General features: G+C 39.8%; 1 protein-coding gene across 4 annotated transcripts in view; it reads left to right on the forward strand.

Moving 5' to 3' along the window:
- Nucleotides 1–18,050, forward strand: part of Kdm3 (Lysine demethylase 3) — an 84,052-nt gene that overhangs the window by 48,592 nt on the left and 17,410 nt on the right. The window lies entirely within an intron of this gene.

Here is an 18,050-nt window from a genome sequence, read left to right on the forward strand (position 1 = left end):
CCCATAAATAATTGATTGGCAGTTAAAATTACTACCAAAGGAAAACACGAATTTCATTTCAGCACAAAAGTTTAGAAATATAAATAATCTGCATCTGATCCACGACGTGAGGACGAAAGAAAGTGAAAATGGCACAAGCCAACATGTCATTTCTGTTGCCTGACACGAACTTATGAGCTCTAGGGGCGACGAAGGCGCTTCAAAGAGGACCCAGAATATTAATATTTCGTAGGATTTAATTTAAAAGCACGTAAACCCTGAACTATCTATAAACTCAGTAATTAAAAAAATTGGAACGTCCATCGTGCGCTTATAAGGAAAGCTTTACTCTCACTAGTTTTGCTTTTCCACTTAGATTGTTTATGTCTTGCCGTTGAAAAATGCGATATTGTGTAAAATCGCCTTATGGCGGCTATAAAATCAGCGACATGTCGTACGTGTTCGGCACACAAAGCCCTTAGTATCGAACGACCGGAAAAAAAGTAGAACCGCTAATAAAACGGCGCATTTGCCATGATGGATGCGGACGTAGCGATCCATAATCTCCGTGATGGATGTGGTAATTGTATGGCATCGGTTTTACGGCTTCAATGACATCCAAGGTCAAGACACTTTGAACACGCCATGTGGGGACAATTCTTGTTCCTTTAGCTTTAGAACAACGCAACGTGCGTGACGTTCACTTGTCTGCCGATGGGTTTGTTGTTTGGCTTCCGGCCAAAAGGCGACGACGATCTTCCAAACATCAAACTGTACAATTTATGCGTTAACTACCGGAATTTCCTTTGACTACGCGCGGTGGAGTCTGCCAACTCTGTGTTTATTTATAATGCAATAGGACTAAAGAGCGAAGGAAAAAAATAACTCGACGCCCACAAGCCGCGATAATTAAAATGCTATAAATAATAAATAGGTTTCGTGGTGCAACCGGATGCCAGATGGATTTTTCGCGCCAGGGTTGGAATGCTGATTATTTCTTTATATGGGTGGTGATTAAAAACGGAAGCTCTCTCATTATGTCTATCCTGTGAAATATTTAGCCGAACCTCAGACCAGGTGTAAGTTCACAACTAGAAGGGTCGAAATCGTGCATTTCCAACGACTCCCCTCGAGTATTTCTGTCTAGCACTTGAGAAGTGCCACTGTTAACAATTTAAACGATGAAGCCTCCGCAGTATTCCGAAACACTCAAGCAATTTACTTTTAATGACCAACTAGAACTCGGAAGATTTGCGACGTCTTCGTTGTCTGTTCATCTCGTCACTAACGGCTTGGCGCACTTTTTCTCTTCCTTTCTTTTTTTGTCTTCGTAACGCACGCTGAATGGTAATTAGATCGATCGTGGAGCAAGGAGCGTTGAGAGGGGTTCTTCGTCGTTGCAACAATAATAATGGTCTCGGAGCGGCATACAATAGCAAGTGCCATTAACGTAACCGTGACTATGCGATCCTCAACAAAGGAGCAACAACCACGGACCTGATTCTCCTGGGGCTATCGGGATGGGCACCTCCATGTCCGACTATATCACGATCTTACCATTACCGCCAGTCAAGGTTGGACGCCACGAGAGATCCATATCTGGTGATTCCCGGACCTGAATTAAACTAGATTTTACCTTTCCTCCGGAAAAAAGTCCGATAGTGGAAACTGTTGTAACTCATCATGAGCAAATTAAACAGTATCTGATTGGAGTTGGTAGTTATTTACATAATCACAAGCTTCCTTAATTGGTGAAAAGTATCATTAAATTGTGACCAAAATGAACCAGAACCATCATAATTGGATTAAAAAATGTACACATGTTGTGATTCCCATGTAGGCTAAAATGGCTTTGAATGCCTTGGCTACAAATGGGTTAATGATCCGAACCCGTTTGACTGTAGTTACCTGAGGAAGTTCAGTGTAAAAAAGGTTTCATCTGTCGGGATTTTTTCTCCGAAATTCTATTCATCAAGCGAAGATACGATCAGGATCGAGAACGATCCCATTTATCTGAAATATTTCCAATGTAAGTATAATGGATCTTGTTTTGGAAGATAGACGAACAATGAGGATGTAAAGACAAAAGACTTAAAATCATGGATATCTTTAAGTGATTGTAGTACTCAATCTCTTTCATTCTCGAGTACTTTTGACCCTACAAAAACAATGCACTTGTGACAATTCATACAAGATAAACCGCGACTCTTTTGCGTAGTAATTCTTATCACTGTTACTAATTGTAATCGTGTTCTCACGGAGTCACTGATACGATTACAGATACTTTGACGTAAACAAGCGATAGAGAGTGAGTTTATTAATTAAACGCGTTATTCATTGGATGATTCAGAGAAACTGCCCCATTCTTCCGAAAATTTTCCACCGTTTCATCTCCACCTGGCATACCTATCAGTAAATGTCTGGGTGTTCCTCAATTTAAGCAATGTCTCTCGCACGTCACTATCAGTTGTAAATTTCAATTAACCGTAATTGAAATGCTACACATTTGAGTCCTGTTCACAGAACGTGACTGAAATGGTTATACGTCATTATTCCCATTGAAACTCGTCTTTCGGGGGAGAATACATCACCGTCACATTTTCTAACTCGGGAGTTGTTTGTGTATTCGAGGGTAACAGAAAAAAAAAACGATATGACGTCGGTCGAACTCTGTTTTTGTCACCTTAAAAAAAATCGGTCGATATTGCTGAATGGGAAACGCGAATTTATTTTTCAGGAGAATTGTCAAATTTGGAAATAGAGTCTGCCGGTCAATTAAGGGGTGTCATTAAATTTGCAACATGCAGTGGGTGGCGGGATTTTTGATGATTGGTACTTTTTGCCCATTAGAGTTAACGGGATTTACAACTAACGGGTTTCCCGCCTATATCCTGTAATATGATCGCTCTTCTGACGACCGACATGTGTTAAATTGTAAGAACAAGTTGACGAGCTCAAAAATCTATATTGTGAGGGCTGGCTCACAATGCGAAGGGGGAAGTGTTGCAAAATAGTTTCCGCGTTATTTATGAGATGAAACCGCAGAAAACGGCTTTTGTTCCGCACTAATGGAATTAATAGCTTCGTTACGGCGCACAAAAAGCCGTTTTTGTAGGGAAAATTCACTCAGAGGACAGTTCAATGATGAGTAAAGCGTCCAAGGTAAATTTTTAAAGAGATAAGACATCTCCGATACTTGTTTCGAATTCAGTGTAATGGTTACAAATTGGGTTAGTGTCAGGTTTTATTATCTTGTTTGCTTGAACTGGTTGTCGTTTTTTGTTGATACGTGAGGATCGATTATTGTATAAATTTTCAAAGTTGTTGCATAATAATGAATAATTTCAATTCGGAACAGCGCACAGTTATCGACTTGACCTACTTCACTTTCTGTACCATGTCTACTCTTTGTTCATGAGTTACTCGAAGTTTCGTCACCAAGTTTCCAGCATAAAAATGTGTTTGATCTCCGTTGGAATCTCATTTATTTTGCATGAAGCGCCGTCACAACACTACGTAATAAGGCTACTAATTAATTCTAGATTGTCCTTTGATGTATATTAATCTAGATTAGACGTGGGGCTCCACGATAAAACCTTCAAGTTTCCATTCAGTATCGATGACTAATTAAAAATCCATCAAGACCCTCGGCCAGGGTTGTTTGCCAAAACATTCTGATGTAACGTCACGATATTGGGTCGTTTGCCAAATTTCTGCGCCGCCAACGAAAAATATAACGGAAATCAGCAACGACTTAGCGGCTAATCCAACGAGTGCAAACAGCATTGCAGTCCTAATTAAAGCCGAGGAGGAAACCGCCCATCGAGGGGCCATTATGTACCGCTAAGCTATTCTCCGTGCCGTCCGCCCAGAACCGAGATTGCGCTATTGATTTAGTGCTTCTTCGTGCCCGGTATGGAAGGCGGCAGGTTCAGGGGCGGCGCGAACTAAATTGCAGCCCCTTATTATCAACCGTATCATTAGAAGATTTGTCTTCACCACAACACCTTCGAGCGACTTCGATTATGCGTTTGCTCCAACTGGGAGCAAAAGTCTTCTATTGAACAGTTTTTTGTTGTTCTTTTCCAACCGAGCTCCAATTACTCCATTAATATACATAAGAAAAAGCGAAAAGTTGCCTAAGCGAGCGGTAAATCTCCTCAAGAATGTTTTGTAATTATTTAATTTAGTTTAGCTCAAATTTGCAAAGAGCAAATCCAAGTAAGCTTAAATGATTTGTCGGATGTTTTGTTTAGCTACAGTTCAAGTTTGCTTTTAATGGTGAAATTTCCCTGTTCCGCCCCTGCTGGATCGTTGGCCCCATGTGTAATTAGCCCGTCTTATCGCTATATAATTTAGCTTGTATTATTCGGCTCGAGGCGTAATTTCGAGGAAATCCGGTCGACGAAATGCATCGTTGATTTCCCATTAATCAAAACCCATTGGGAAACAAGTCCGATAAATTTTTGAGCCTGATGAAAATTCCGATCGAAAGTGATTTATTTAACGCTGTGCGATTTGGTGGAAAGTAAAAGCAATTTTGTTAGATTTAACAATAAAGAGCTGTCATTAATCAGATTAACAGAGCGTGACGATATGGTGCAGTGAAGATCAAAGCTTTTTAGGTAATTAGTGCATTGACGTTGCACAACGATTCGAAATGCAGAATTTTTCCTTGAGGATGAGTCATGTATCTTTTATCGTTCACTTCGATAAGTCTGGGATCAAAAATGCATCACAATAAAAGATTAATGTTTTTTGCAAGGTCATTGTGATGGGACTTGTCCAACGTGGGCATGGATTCGATGTCATGCTCACCTTGGTCTTGTTATTGTATGATTAATTCTGTCAATAATCCGCCATACATCCACGTAAGGCGAGATCAGGCTGGAACATAACCCATTTTCCATTCATTGTGCTGAACAAGTAAATTAATTTCACGCTAGCGTGATACAGGGATTACCGTCTCCATTTTAGGTAATCTGAAAAATGTCGGAAACAATGAGCACTCCTCCGCGCCATGAATTTTTTATTGTGGTTCTAAATTACTCCTACGAAACCGTTGCGGATGTGATGATTCGTTCCAACCGTTGAAGAATTAATGGAAACACAATTTTCCGTTTCATTTTCATTGCAGAACATTTTTTGATTGCTTTATAAATAGCAGTATCGGCGACGCGGTCAACTGACATTTATTGAAATAAATTGCATGCAAATCTCCTACATTGGCACTCTGGACGAGACTACTTCTTTTTACCGCAAATGGTTTCTCCGGATAAAAAGCGAGTGCGGCTGAACCTACAAGTGAAGTAATCTCGTGATTTTATTCTACTCGTTGAGAAAGCAGAATTGAGAGCAGAAAGTCCACTCAAGGTTCATTTTGCAAAGCGTTCCTCCGAAAAACGCACCATTTTATCGGTCACGAATTTCAATCCCCTGCAAATATCAACGTAGATAGCAAATATTGCGTTAACGATAACCCAAATTGTTTTTCATACACTTTTGTTTGAACAAGAGAAGCTTAACCACACAGGAAACTAATCGCGATTTAGATAAAAATAAAAATTCTGATGTTATCTCTCACGTCCTGACACTCGTTGCTAATCGTCGATAAATCAATTCGTTCAAAACGAGGATTTCGACCACGTGGTGTCTCCGACTTAGCGGTCATTTGAAGGTTAAGTTGTTAGCTCCTCTTCGTGAATTAAAGAAAACTCCACCAAAGCTAAAATATCGGCGTCGAGGGGTTGTCGACCTTGGAAGTGTGATTAGAGACCGAGGGCCGGTTTCGTTTACCTGCTGCTCCTCCGGTGGTAACCTGAATAATGGTAAATACAGCCCGAGGTTGCTCGCAAAGGTCGGCCAGCGAAAGCAAATAACCGGAGAGAGAACATAACACAACAATTTAATTTATATGCAGAAGTTCGAGCTGTGGAACCGCGCCAAGCTCGATTGTGAATGTATAATAATAATACGGGGCCGGAGATGTCACGTATATGTGTCTGGAATGCAGATGCTCGCTTCGGGCACCTTTCCATTTGGATAATAATGCTGTTACGACTTTACATAATTCTCGGATTGTGTGAGTGGTATTGTTCTTATTAATGAGTACGATTCTTAGGTCGTCATAGAAACGACTTTATTAAACGAATTTTAATTAATCCCACATATTCGTTCTATTTATTACCCAATTGTTGTGGGACTTCGAATAATTGGAAATTTGCAATTCCACTCGGCCATGAAAGAGAATTCCTGGTTATTCACATCAATGAAATATGATTGGTTTTGGTGCGGCAAAATTCCGGATTCTAACCGTTGCATCTCACAACAGATTTCAATAAATTTGAGCTAGTTTTGTTCGAAACTACGAGTTTTAATTCCTTGGTTCTCCTTAACTGAAGATATTAAAGCAAAAACATGAAAGTAATCGAAATTCGTTTAGTCGTGAAATTAGACTTGGCAAACAACAATTTCTTGTGGTGTTGTTGGTGGCCTTAGGGTCAGTTCAAATATTAAAGCCTTTGTGGATATTCACTAGTATTCTGATCACGATAGAGTCAAGTCAGAACAAATTTTATCTACATTTTGTCCCGAATTGTGTAAAATAGAACACTTCCATTTTCCCAGACAGCCATCGATAAAATCCATTTATGTAATAGGAGTAATAAACAGTCGTTGAGCAGTAGTAGTGTTTGTGAACAACATGGAAAAAAATCGCCATTGTTGTATTCATTATAAATAAGGTTATTGTTTTAAGTCGTTGTATAAATTAAAGCAAAAACAAACGTTTCAAAACTCAGATAGTAGAAAGCATAAATTTTAACGGTTCGCGGGTCGGCAGAGTGCGATTAAAACACGATTTAGAGTGGTCGTTTCTCTCTCCACGAAATTCAGTGGAAATTGGCCCAAATAAGATTTGTCTGATTGTTTTTTATCTGTTTGCCGAAACCAGCGCGTCCGTTATCGCGGTTGAAAAATATTTGGACAAAGAAAGCCAATTATCAGGGTGGTATTAATAAAAGACAGCCTTAGGCATGACTTGTTCCCACTATTTGTGTTGACTTTCGGACGAGCTTTGTTTAACTTAAAACAAACGGAGCGTTTTAGCAAACAAACAAATTTCGAACACTTTGCAGAACTTGATTCGCTTAAATTTACGTGTTTTAACAGTACAATGATAATTTTCTGTGTGGGTATGAAATTCGGGCGCTCTCTGTCGTTATTGTTTTGTTACGTTATTGTTCGCTATATCAGTTTGTTGAAAACTTCCAGTCGGGCATGCAACCGACATATTAAAACTTTGTGGAGAATTTCTGCAATCTCTTTCGCCGTTTTATTCCTCAATACCGTTTGTTGAAGCACCATCTGACGGTGATGACATTTAGTTTCTTTGTGAATCGTCGATTTTCATACCCATTCACGATAGTCTTGATTGAGATAGCAACAGTTTTGGCGTGCAAGTAACTTGTCGTTGCATGCTTTTTAATGTTGTAATGGAATCTTCGCGGTAGATACTAGCGACCGCAAGCATAGCAATTTATTTTAATTGACAGTCATTTTCCATGGACAATATCGAAAGTAATCATATGCTCATCGCCAACACAGTCTCGACAAAAACACGAAGATATCAAGACGAGTAATAATTACTTTGTCGGTTGCGTCATACTTTCAACGCAAACAATGAAAAAACATAAACGAGATGATAAACACGAGCAAACAGCGATTATGTGATTACGCGGAAAACAATGCGACCTTGTTCGTGATATCAAGTAAAAGCATTCGAAAAATAAATTGAAATACTCTCTCCTGAGAGCGAATTAATCGAATTCCGATCGGAATTGTTCAGTTAGTCCCTCGTATATAAATGGGAACATCTATAAAGTTACGGGATAACACTAAGGGATGGGAGTTGCTATGGTTACCAACCCGTGCACACGCTGACTCACACAACTCCAATAATTGAACCCGGAATGCGGGGGTTGGAGAATCCCGGAGAAAAAAGACTTCTCAAATTCGTTAACCTTCGTGAAGATCATTTTTAACTTTTTAAGGATTCACCTTTTATCATTATTCTCCGCGTTTTCACTTCCGGGTTTCTTTCATTCCCTGACATGCATACATAGGGCTGCTCCCCATTCAGAGTAAAGTTAAATGATTTGCAAAATTCTCCCCAAAACAATGGCGAAGATTAATGACGCGTCGAACTGACAGCCCCGAGTTTCAAAACTGAAAGTGGATAAGCAGCAAAGTTTGAAATACCGAGGAACAAGTTCTAATTTTAAAGTTACATTGAATGAAATGTGTTTTGTTTCATTATGAAAAATTTATGAGCGCTGAAATCCAAATAAACACCCTCTTTATTCTTGATGTTCCGGTTTTAGAACGTTGAATTTATAGCGGTGCTCTTTATTATTTCATAATGCCCAACATAAGGTTAAAAAGGAATGACTAGCGTAAACATTAAAACAGTGATGTATCGTTTTACAATACAATAGGAGACGAGTTATCATGATTTTGGTGTTATCAGAATTAGCTATGAGGAAGATTAAAGGGTAATTTAGTGCTGTAATAGAATTTATCAGCGTTTCATATTATTTGGCTTAACAACCACTCGAGCTGAAGTTGATTGGAATTTTCACTTATTGAAAAGAAATTCTGAACAAATTCACTCCAATATTTTTAATAAGAAAAAAAAGTGAAAATGGTTGAAGGTGATAATAACAATTCTTTTGGATACATCACAAAAATATTAGAGCATCTTGTTGATACCATTTCATAAAAATTCTAAAAACCTGACTTTCCATTTCTGGTGACATTTAAAACTTTCATTCAAACCATCACCGTTCTTTGTATGTTTTACATCGATTTAAGCATTTAGATTAATTTCTTTTAGCTTTGAGATATTGGCTGCTTTTGTAATTCACTTAAAGTGGAAATCACGTCAAGGCTTCATTCACCCAAATGAATGCTAAATCAAGCAATTAATGGTAAAGTTGGAAATTTTATTGGACACGAGCTAGACAGTGTCAAACGTGGGTGTATACTATATTCCCCAGTTTTTTTTTTTCAGAAGGAAATCCGCCTCTCTTTGCTAATTAGCTCCTTTCACGAGTACAATTATCGGCTCAGTAAAATTACACTCCCCCTATATAATTATTCAATAAAATAGTACTGCTCTGATTTCTAATTGATTCCAATCCAATTTCTTGCCGATTTTTTGTGTCGTGGGTAGAAGTTGAATACCTTCGATCGTTTCTCAGATAAAGTTGAGTGATGCTATTTCACGTTGATGGATGATAATGTGCAAAATACATTTTTGTTTTTCACCTTGACTTTTATTCAAACGAGTTTCTCATCGCCATACAATTCACATCCATATACACAAATAGGAATGTGTTAGATAATCATGTATTCAGAATTAATTAGAATTGACTAACAATGCAAATTTCTTCAATTAGCATTTTTCGTTGGAATAATGAAAATTTCTTAGTTTCACATAAATTACGTATGTTACGTCTGTTAATTAATAAATGAATTCTTAAATGCATTCTGTGCTATATTTTATTTGTGATGCCACCAACTTTCGGTTTCGTGATGTGAGAACACAAGAATACGATATAAAAACTTGGTCAATTTTGTCGAGACTTCACGGTTTGTATTTCCGTGAATTACCAAAGTCTATTGTTCGATCAATTGATCCGGAAAATAAAGGCAGCGGGCGCTGGGCGTCGCCAATTAATTAAATAACTTCATGTAACCCCAACCAAATAGCTTTTACGTCCTTGAAACAGCAGGTCTCAATAATTATTTCGAAACGAGGTTGGTGATTTTTTTTCCAGCCTGTTAATTCAACGTGAATTGGTAGTTTTGTGGTGTTACGCAACATTTGTGCTAATCGCTTCTTATCATCATTTACATTTAGATAAATTACAATCTAAAAATAGATCATTGACAAGGCCACGTTTTTCCTACGGATCAGGTCAAGTTCATGGAGTTTGGCAAAATGATTTCCATGGACAGCAACCTTCGTCTTTTCTTCTAATGCAATTTTTGACTTAGTTTGGCTTAGTTTGGCGAACATGGCCTTGAGCCTAATATTGGTGAAACCCCTGCGGTTTGTAAGCTATTCTGTGCGGACAGCAACTTGTAAATTTTTACACTTTACTCAAATGCTTTTGGTGCACAAAAAATAAATTGCCTGGGTTCAGGTAAAGAAAGGTCCTGTCATTATTCTCGCTTGTCCCTCGGAAGACAAGATTTATGGTGAAACATTGCCCCGGGTGAAAAAGCTGAGTCATTACCACGAACCAATCCATAATGATGGTAGTAAAACAGAAACCATGGTAATTTCAGGACAAAAGAGACGTCACGAATTAATCCACGAATTACCACTAGCAAAAGAAGGGTTTGTGTCCATTCATCCATTTTCTGATTCACCCCTGGAAACTTTCGCACTAACAAAAATAAATTTCTTTTTCATTACTACAAAAGTAAAAGCAGCAAAACAATAGAAGCTGATAAGCGTGCTCCCAACACGACAACTTATCGCATTTTACGTGACCTGTATTTTTGCAATTGGATTTTCCGTCCAAATAATCGGCTTTTGTCACGTCATTAGCGCTTCTTCCGGTTCACGCATGTGTATTTTGTCCTTGGGACAGGAAGAATAAATGTGGTTTCTCCACGCTTCTTGGGTAGAATACAAGAGATGATTTCATGGTAGTCTGAAAGACCGTTAATCCAATGAAACGTCCCCAGTTATTTCAGTCGTCGTTTTTTCTCTTGGAGGATTAAAAATAAACACGCCAACTTTTACTATTAAAGTTTCCAAGTCGTGTTGAACTGATATAAAAGTTTTCTTCGCTCGCACAAGTCGAGCGAAACTTTTTCTCCCAGTTTTCAAGTTTGATGGTCGCTAATTAAGTTTGCGTCCCGGCGACAGTGACACCTATAAATTCGCGTTAAAGCTTCGCCATTTTAGATTAATAAGGGAAATGGCGGACGGTTTGCCTTTGAAATGACCTTGCGGTGTTTTCGATCGAAAATTGAATTGCCAGCGGGGAGACGTCACGAAAATAACACAGTTCTCGTATGCAAATAGAGTCGCCGACGAATACGTGAATTTGAATGAATCAGCTCTCATCAATATTAAAGTGCCATAATATTCGCCTCCGCTGAATGCTTGACGTCTAAGCACCAGGATGTTGTTTGTCTCCATGAAGAAGGGCGCGGAAGCAGCTGTCGGTTAATCCACGCAAAAGTTCGTGCAGCTTGAGGAGCGGCAGGTGATGCTCTCAATCCGGTTTAGGGGCATAAGGGCAACATGTGGCGATGGAATGCGACTTTCAGCCCGTGGGGCAACCACCTACCAGACAGGTGACTGAATTATTCAGGGATTTCTCACCTAGACGCCTTCAAAAATTCAATGGAACCCTCCTTATCCGACGAGTCAACGAACCTTTTTCCACATTCTTGGCCGAGGGGCGGCTAAACAAATCGTTCATAACCTTGACTCGCAACCGGATAATAAACTGAATTATTTATCGGGCTCGCGGGAAAGCTTCCCCCGGTTTTCGATCAGAACTATCGCAAATTAAACCGTCAATTTTTAACGCTTCCGCTTCTTGGGGACGACGGATGACTCAAACTTTTTAACTACACTAATTGGTTAATGTTTAGATACTTGATATAAACCGCTGTGAACTATAATTTCAAGAAAGTCAAAAGGCTATAACGAGGCGTACCGAACACCTCATCACCATTAGTCACGAAGGTAGGAATTCTACCCCCGTTCTTTTGTTGAGTCTTTGTTCCCACTTCTCAGATGTCGGGTTATTTCGTTCGTGTGAAAAAATTTGGTATTTTCCTCGATCGTATCGTATTACTCGGCAATTTATACCTTCGAGTTTCCCTCATTTGGGTGTTTTAGGGTGCCGCTCGAAGTCCCACGTTGTTCTCTGAAGTAGTGGCTTGTCTCCTATTATAATGTCGCGCAAGGCTCGTAAATTTTGCTTATGGACGCAGACATCCATGTAACTGGCCTATAAATAACGCCGTCTGCGATGCATTGGATGCCGCTATCTCCTCTCCCACGCAGGCTCACTGAATACCCAAGTTTATGAGGTCGCCAGAATCGTAAAGCCCAGAGAGTTTGGTTTTGCAACTTTAACCAACTCCATCAATGTATAAAATTAAGCAGAAACATGAATTGGTGAAGACCGTACACCGCAAAAATCAAACTCGCATTACCATACCAGTCCAGCTTGTTCGAACCTCTTCCAATAGCCAAGTTTTTGTACGAATATCATTAGAGTCTGACTGTGCGCTTTCTTAAATTGAAGGTTAAAGTCTTGAATAACAGACGTCCGGGGAGACGTAATTGCGCAAATTGCTTTTCACCCAGGCAATGTGAAGTGCGCTAATTGCGAACTTCCCTGGACGACAGGACGAGCGGAGCGCCCTGGGTTCACTCGGTTTCTCCGCTTCGGTCACGGTTTTTTGCATAACCGACGGAGGTAATTGACATTTCTAGACAAAAGAAAGTACATTCGACACGGGATTTATTTATAGACATCCGCCATTATTGCGCCATCAACGATTGGATTCAATGGAGACATGTGACGGTCGTTACGCATGTCGTCTTTAGTTCTAATCGCAAAGGGCACGACCTTCTCGATAATGATAACGAGAAATTATTTACTTACTTTATTTATAACAACAGGTAAATAAGCATGACAAATATTGTATTGCCATATGGGTGACTAAAAAGATATCATCGTGCGATGGAAAACTTATTTTTATTGTTTAATTTATTAATCACACGTGATAGCGACTATCTTGTCTAATCCTTATAATTCTGTATGTCTGTGAGTTTTAGAAAAATCGTATCTGATCTAATTCGGACTAGTTTGGTATCTAACTGCAAAATTATCTAACCAATTTGAATAATTTGATTTCGCAATAGGATGTGGATTTTTGCTACACCTATTTAATAGCTGTGAGGAATTAAATGTAAATTACTACAGTGGACCGTAAGTTGGTCGAACTTTCGATAATTTTCTAATGGCCCCAGGTCTGTTGTCATTCTCCATCTAATTATTAGGTTATTATCGTATTACCTAATTGCTTTTACTTTATCTATTTCTGTCTAGAAACTACATTGTTTAGTTTGAATGAGTCCTCCAAGTTGAATGATCGTAAATTCTTTGAACTTTGAATAATTAAGAGAATGTCCAAGTAGTTATTCAACACTCCAAACGTCAGCATCTAAAATGCATATTAAAGAAAAGTTATGTTAATCGATGCAAACTTTTTTTTGGTTTTATCACTTCAACAAAGTAACACATTATTAGAACTCGTTTTAAAATGTCACAAGTCTACTAATTTGCATAAGCATCTAGCCGATAACATTAACCGCACGGTTGCTTCCATTACAGTTACGTTAGGTCCGGTCGCAATATAATGTCAATGGCAAATTCCTAAGCCGAATTTCATTGGCAGACGAGCACAAAGGAAGAAAGTTTCGGTGACTTACGTTATTGTTAAATTTAGGATATTGAGGAGGTGCTTGTAATTTCCTGGTGATGTGGATCTGGCACGGGTCCAAAACTCGGCTATATGAAACCCACATGCTGAGACGCCCTTGGGTGAGTAGAGTGGAACTAGAAATGTACATATCTGATGACACATTCCATTCCGACATTAAACAGACGGTTGTGTGCTGCGACAAATTGCATGCCATTATCTTTGGCGGTTATTATGCCAGGAAGTGGGTATAACGATAAAAGCGGCGGATTCGACAAGGGAAGGAGTCCGTGCAGATAACCTTGAAATGGAAACTGTGAGGAAATATGAAGAAAATTTCCACGATAAATTAAAACAGAAACCAGTTTCAGCGGATCAGCATCTGGCGACTACTTCATTATTTATGTTTGCAAAGTTTTGCATTTTTCGCCAATTCGGGAGCGCCAAGGCTGAAAGCCGGTTAATGGCAGTATAGCCAATCAAAAAAGATATAAATCAGTCGATTTCAAAATATAGTTTGTCATAATCATAAATCAATATTCAATAGTTGCATAAGTTTATTGACAGTTCCGGACACAAGTTCGTAGACAACAAAAGCAGGTTGCCTTCTAACAATCCAATACCAGCTTCTATTTTTTGCCTCAAACCACAGATGTCAACAACCGTAACGTGTCACATTTCGATATGTTACTTATAAACTAGTTTGTTTCTAGGTAGTAAATACTTATTATAGGTAAAAATGTAGCTTTATTTTAGCTGATTACATCACAACTTTATTTTTAGTTCCGACTCTAAATACTTATTATCATAATGGGAAATTTAATAAGAGCTGCCCACGAATTGACCCTTGCGTGCCCCCCGATATTCTCTATCGCGATAGTTTCAATTGACATTAAGTGTTTGTTTTCTATAAATAACTTCAAAAATGAGTTATTTGATGTATGTATTATAATGTGTTGCTCAAGCCGATCAACTCATTTTCTGTATAAGAAGTCGTTTCTATTTGTAAGTCGCTTGCTTTCAATTTAACCCATGATCATTTTTTGCTCTTGAATACGCGGAATCCGGACTGAACAGCTCTTTGAAATTTCCGACATTAACAGCGACGATGACATCAAAGGGCGGTGGAGGTGGCAGGGGTTGTAACGTCTGTGTCGCACAAACAATCTACGCGGCGTCCTGCTTTGGCGGGGTGGTTTCCATGGGAACTGTCAATGTCATACGTATATATATAACGGCGGCCCACACGTCCACGCGCTCTTTCCACCCTTACCAACGCCGCCCCCTCTCGTTGCCAAGCAACGACGCTCCGCGTTCTCCCGGACCACCGCCAATTCGGTCGGATGTTTATGTTGCCCAAACGCCAGTAATTGCATAATTGCGCGCTGAGTAAAGCTGGGAATTCCGCCGTCCCCGGCTGCCGTCAAAAACCGTCGTCAAAGGTACAGTTCCGGTTCCGACCAAACTTTTATTTGAGAGACGTGTTTAATTAAAATGAACAGTTCGGGGTTTGTTAATGGGCTGTTTGACGGGAGTGTATTTTTTTGAGTACAAGAGAAACTTTGATGAATGAGTGTGACAACAACTTCAACATTGTGCCAGGTAGCGCTCATTAAAAAAGTTTGGAGAGTTTCCACTCGTATTTGGGGAAATCCCGCTTGTAACGTGAGGAAAAGGGTTCATGGCGCGAGGGAAATGTGGTACAAAGAAAGTGTTTTTAACTGAAGGGCTTATCTCTTTAACGTCCCTATATAAATTTGATAGAAAAGTGGATTTAGGCGCTAAAAGAAGGGTGATGATAAATCTGTTTAGCTGAAAAATTGCCGAAATATGCATGACTGAATACATAAAGAAAAATGACAGAAATTTATAATCTCGTATTGTTTACTTAAAAAAAACGTGACCAGATAATCTTCTCATGTTTACAACAGATAATTAACTAATTAAAGAATGAAGATTTATATTTGCCAATATTTTTTTGATCATGCACGTCAATAATAGCAGTTTTTATTGGCTTAACTTTGATCAATGTAGTCGATAAGATCTCTCACGATACAGTTATAAAATAAAACCGGATTAAAGTTTTAACCTTTGATTTTGTCGTTTTTCGAATGTGTGATGGCACAACCAACCAACTTCTGGTTGACATATCGTCCGCGAAATCAAAATACAATTCGCCGCACTCAAAGTCGACCTATATTATCCGATTTATCTTCGAACAGATGCAACTTTTTCCGCCCAGTTTGATTTGTCTTGCTGCCAAATACCATTCCGTCTTTCTTCCACTGATGAAATTACGCGAATCCGCCGTTAAATAACAAACCAATTGCAAGTTTCATTTCCCAAGCGGCAAAGTTTTTGCGTGGTATGCGGCAGATGTTGGAGCACCTTTCATCGCACGCATGCAGCATTAAACAGTCGATGGGGGGCGGTGAAAAAAGTTCGATGCATACCGGTGAAAGGTGAAGAGGAGTGCAGGTAAATCGAGACCAACGTTCCTAAGCCATTGAACGTCGGATAAATGGTGCACCGTTATCTGTTCCGACTGCAGGCGTACAGCAGGATAATTGATGCTGCTGCAACGGCGCACCGCCGCAGCAGGGCACTTTCACATGATGGGATTGATTTTGTGATGTTAACGATGTGATTTGATCTATGACCTCGAAGTAGCCAGGTATTTGCGATGCGAGGGGCGGACACGCCCAGGAGTGTTGGCGGCGGAGGCGAGGCGGCTCCGGTCGCCCGGGTTACTGACACAGCTTTGTGTGTGCTTGCAAGTGTAGTTCTCCTTTAATGTGCGCCATATTCCTGATTCTGCGTCATCGAAACGTTCGCAGTCTCTGGAACGACGCCAAACGCCGCCTCGTATAAATAGATTAAATAAATAGCCGTTGACAGCGACGCACCGGGTAACATGAGCGTCTCAACAAACAGCCTTTCACGCAAATGCGACCCGGCTTTATGAAACCTCATCAACTTTGTCATAAAACAGCAGAACACCCGACCTTTACCCGCAGAAATGCATCGCTCTTTCAAGACAATGACACTTACATTTCTTAACTATCATCTGCACTTGGGTGGTTTTCGTAGCAAGGACCTTATAAATTCTTGTAATTATTGCATGTAGCGCATAGTATCTTCAAATCTCAAAGCATGATAGAAATTTATCCCTCCACGTCACGTAGCGCGGCAGCAACAGCATGCAAAGTGTCCCTAAATTTTGCCGCATGACAATCGCACTCCACACTCCCAAATCCCGTTTTCAAGTTGGCAACTTAACATTGATTCATATAAAGGATGCGCAGGAAAGGATTAGCTTTCATTGTGTGTGCGAATGCTGTCATTTGCATTACAGTCACGAGTTCCATCGTGGGACCACGCATCCAAGAGCGGGGGCGGGCAACTTGCCGCCGCGCCTTTGTCATCGTACAAAAACAACGTCGTCTATTATGTTAGATATATGTAAAAGGACATTGTGTGAAGCAGACGAGTTCTCTCGAGCGTGCAATGTTTACAACACCCAATTCCACATATTCAAATTCCGTTACAGTGCAACGGAAGTTGAGTTAGTTGAAATAGATCTGATTAACACCAACGTTCTTGAATGACTTGGGGAAAATAATTTATGGTCGGGTGGAAATTGTCTTTGTGGAACGTGGGCGGACGGAATCCAATTAACGATGAAATATGAAAAAGCAGAGGAAAAGCCCTAAAAGTGCCGTTCAATAAATCAGCGCTTGGTTTAAAAATACCAGCGATCGATGGGGGTCGAATTCGTAATGGATTCACTTGCACCCACGCGACTTTTTGATTTAATGAAACCATTGCTTGATGAATGTTTAATGTGTGTTTACAACTGCTTGTTTTTAAAATCCTTTCAAAAAAATCGAAATTGGGGGTATTATTTGTTTGCTTTTTCAACGGATGTTTACAGTTATTTTCATTGCTCGAAACGGTGGGCACTCTGGGACACTAATAATTAATTTTACACAGAAAGTGCTTTAGTCTCGTTTTTTCGGTGGAAAATTGTTATTTCATGGTAGAGCACCTGAATAGCTAAGCCGATCGTGGTACGCTTTTAGAATTTTTCAATGTACTGTTAGCAATTTAACGAGTCTGTTGTTTCACTATCTCCCCCTCATTTTGCATTCTTCCAAATTAATTGCACATCTCTATTCACATCGCGTTCAAACGCGTGTCCATAACGCACGGCGTGCCTGACTGCATCCTTGCTCGGCTTATTTATGTACATTTTACGAGGGGCTAGCGCTCTAGTAATTTCCCTCCCCTTGCTCCAAGGGAGGTTTAGATAAGCGCCGCCGTTTCGAATGCGATTTGCATACAAAAGACCCTTTTCGCCACCACTGCAAGCGGAAATGCAACACTCCCTCAAATTCCATTCGTGTGTTCACTCCAGGTCGTCTTGCGATTTATTAGATTATATTCACGGTTGAGTTATGGCGTTATGTCGCTTTGTACCTGTCCCACACGTGTGTTGGTGACTCATCATAAACCCACTCCACAGTTTGACCTATTATCCGAAGAAT

The sequence above is a fragment of the Gnatocerus cornutus genome, chromosome 6 (genome assembly GCF_029298725.1).
Source record: "Gnatocerus cornutus isolate USDA-ARS CGAHR chromosome 6, icGnaCorn1.1, whole genome shotgun sequence".
NCBI classification, from domain to species: Eukaryota; Metazoa; Arthropoda; class Insecta; order Coleoptera; family Tenebrionidae; genus Gnatocerus; species Gnatocerus cornutus.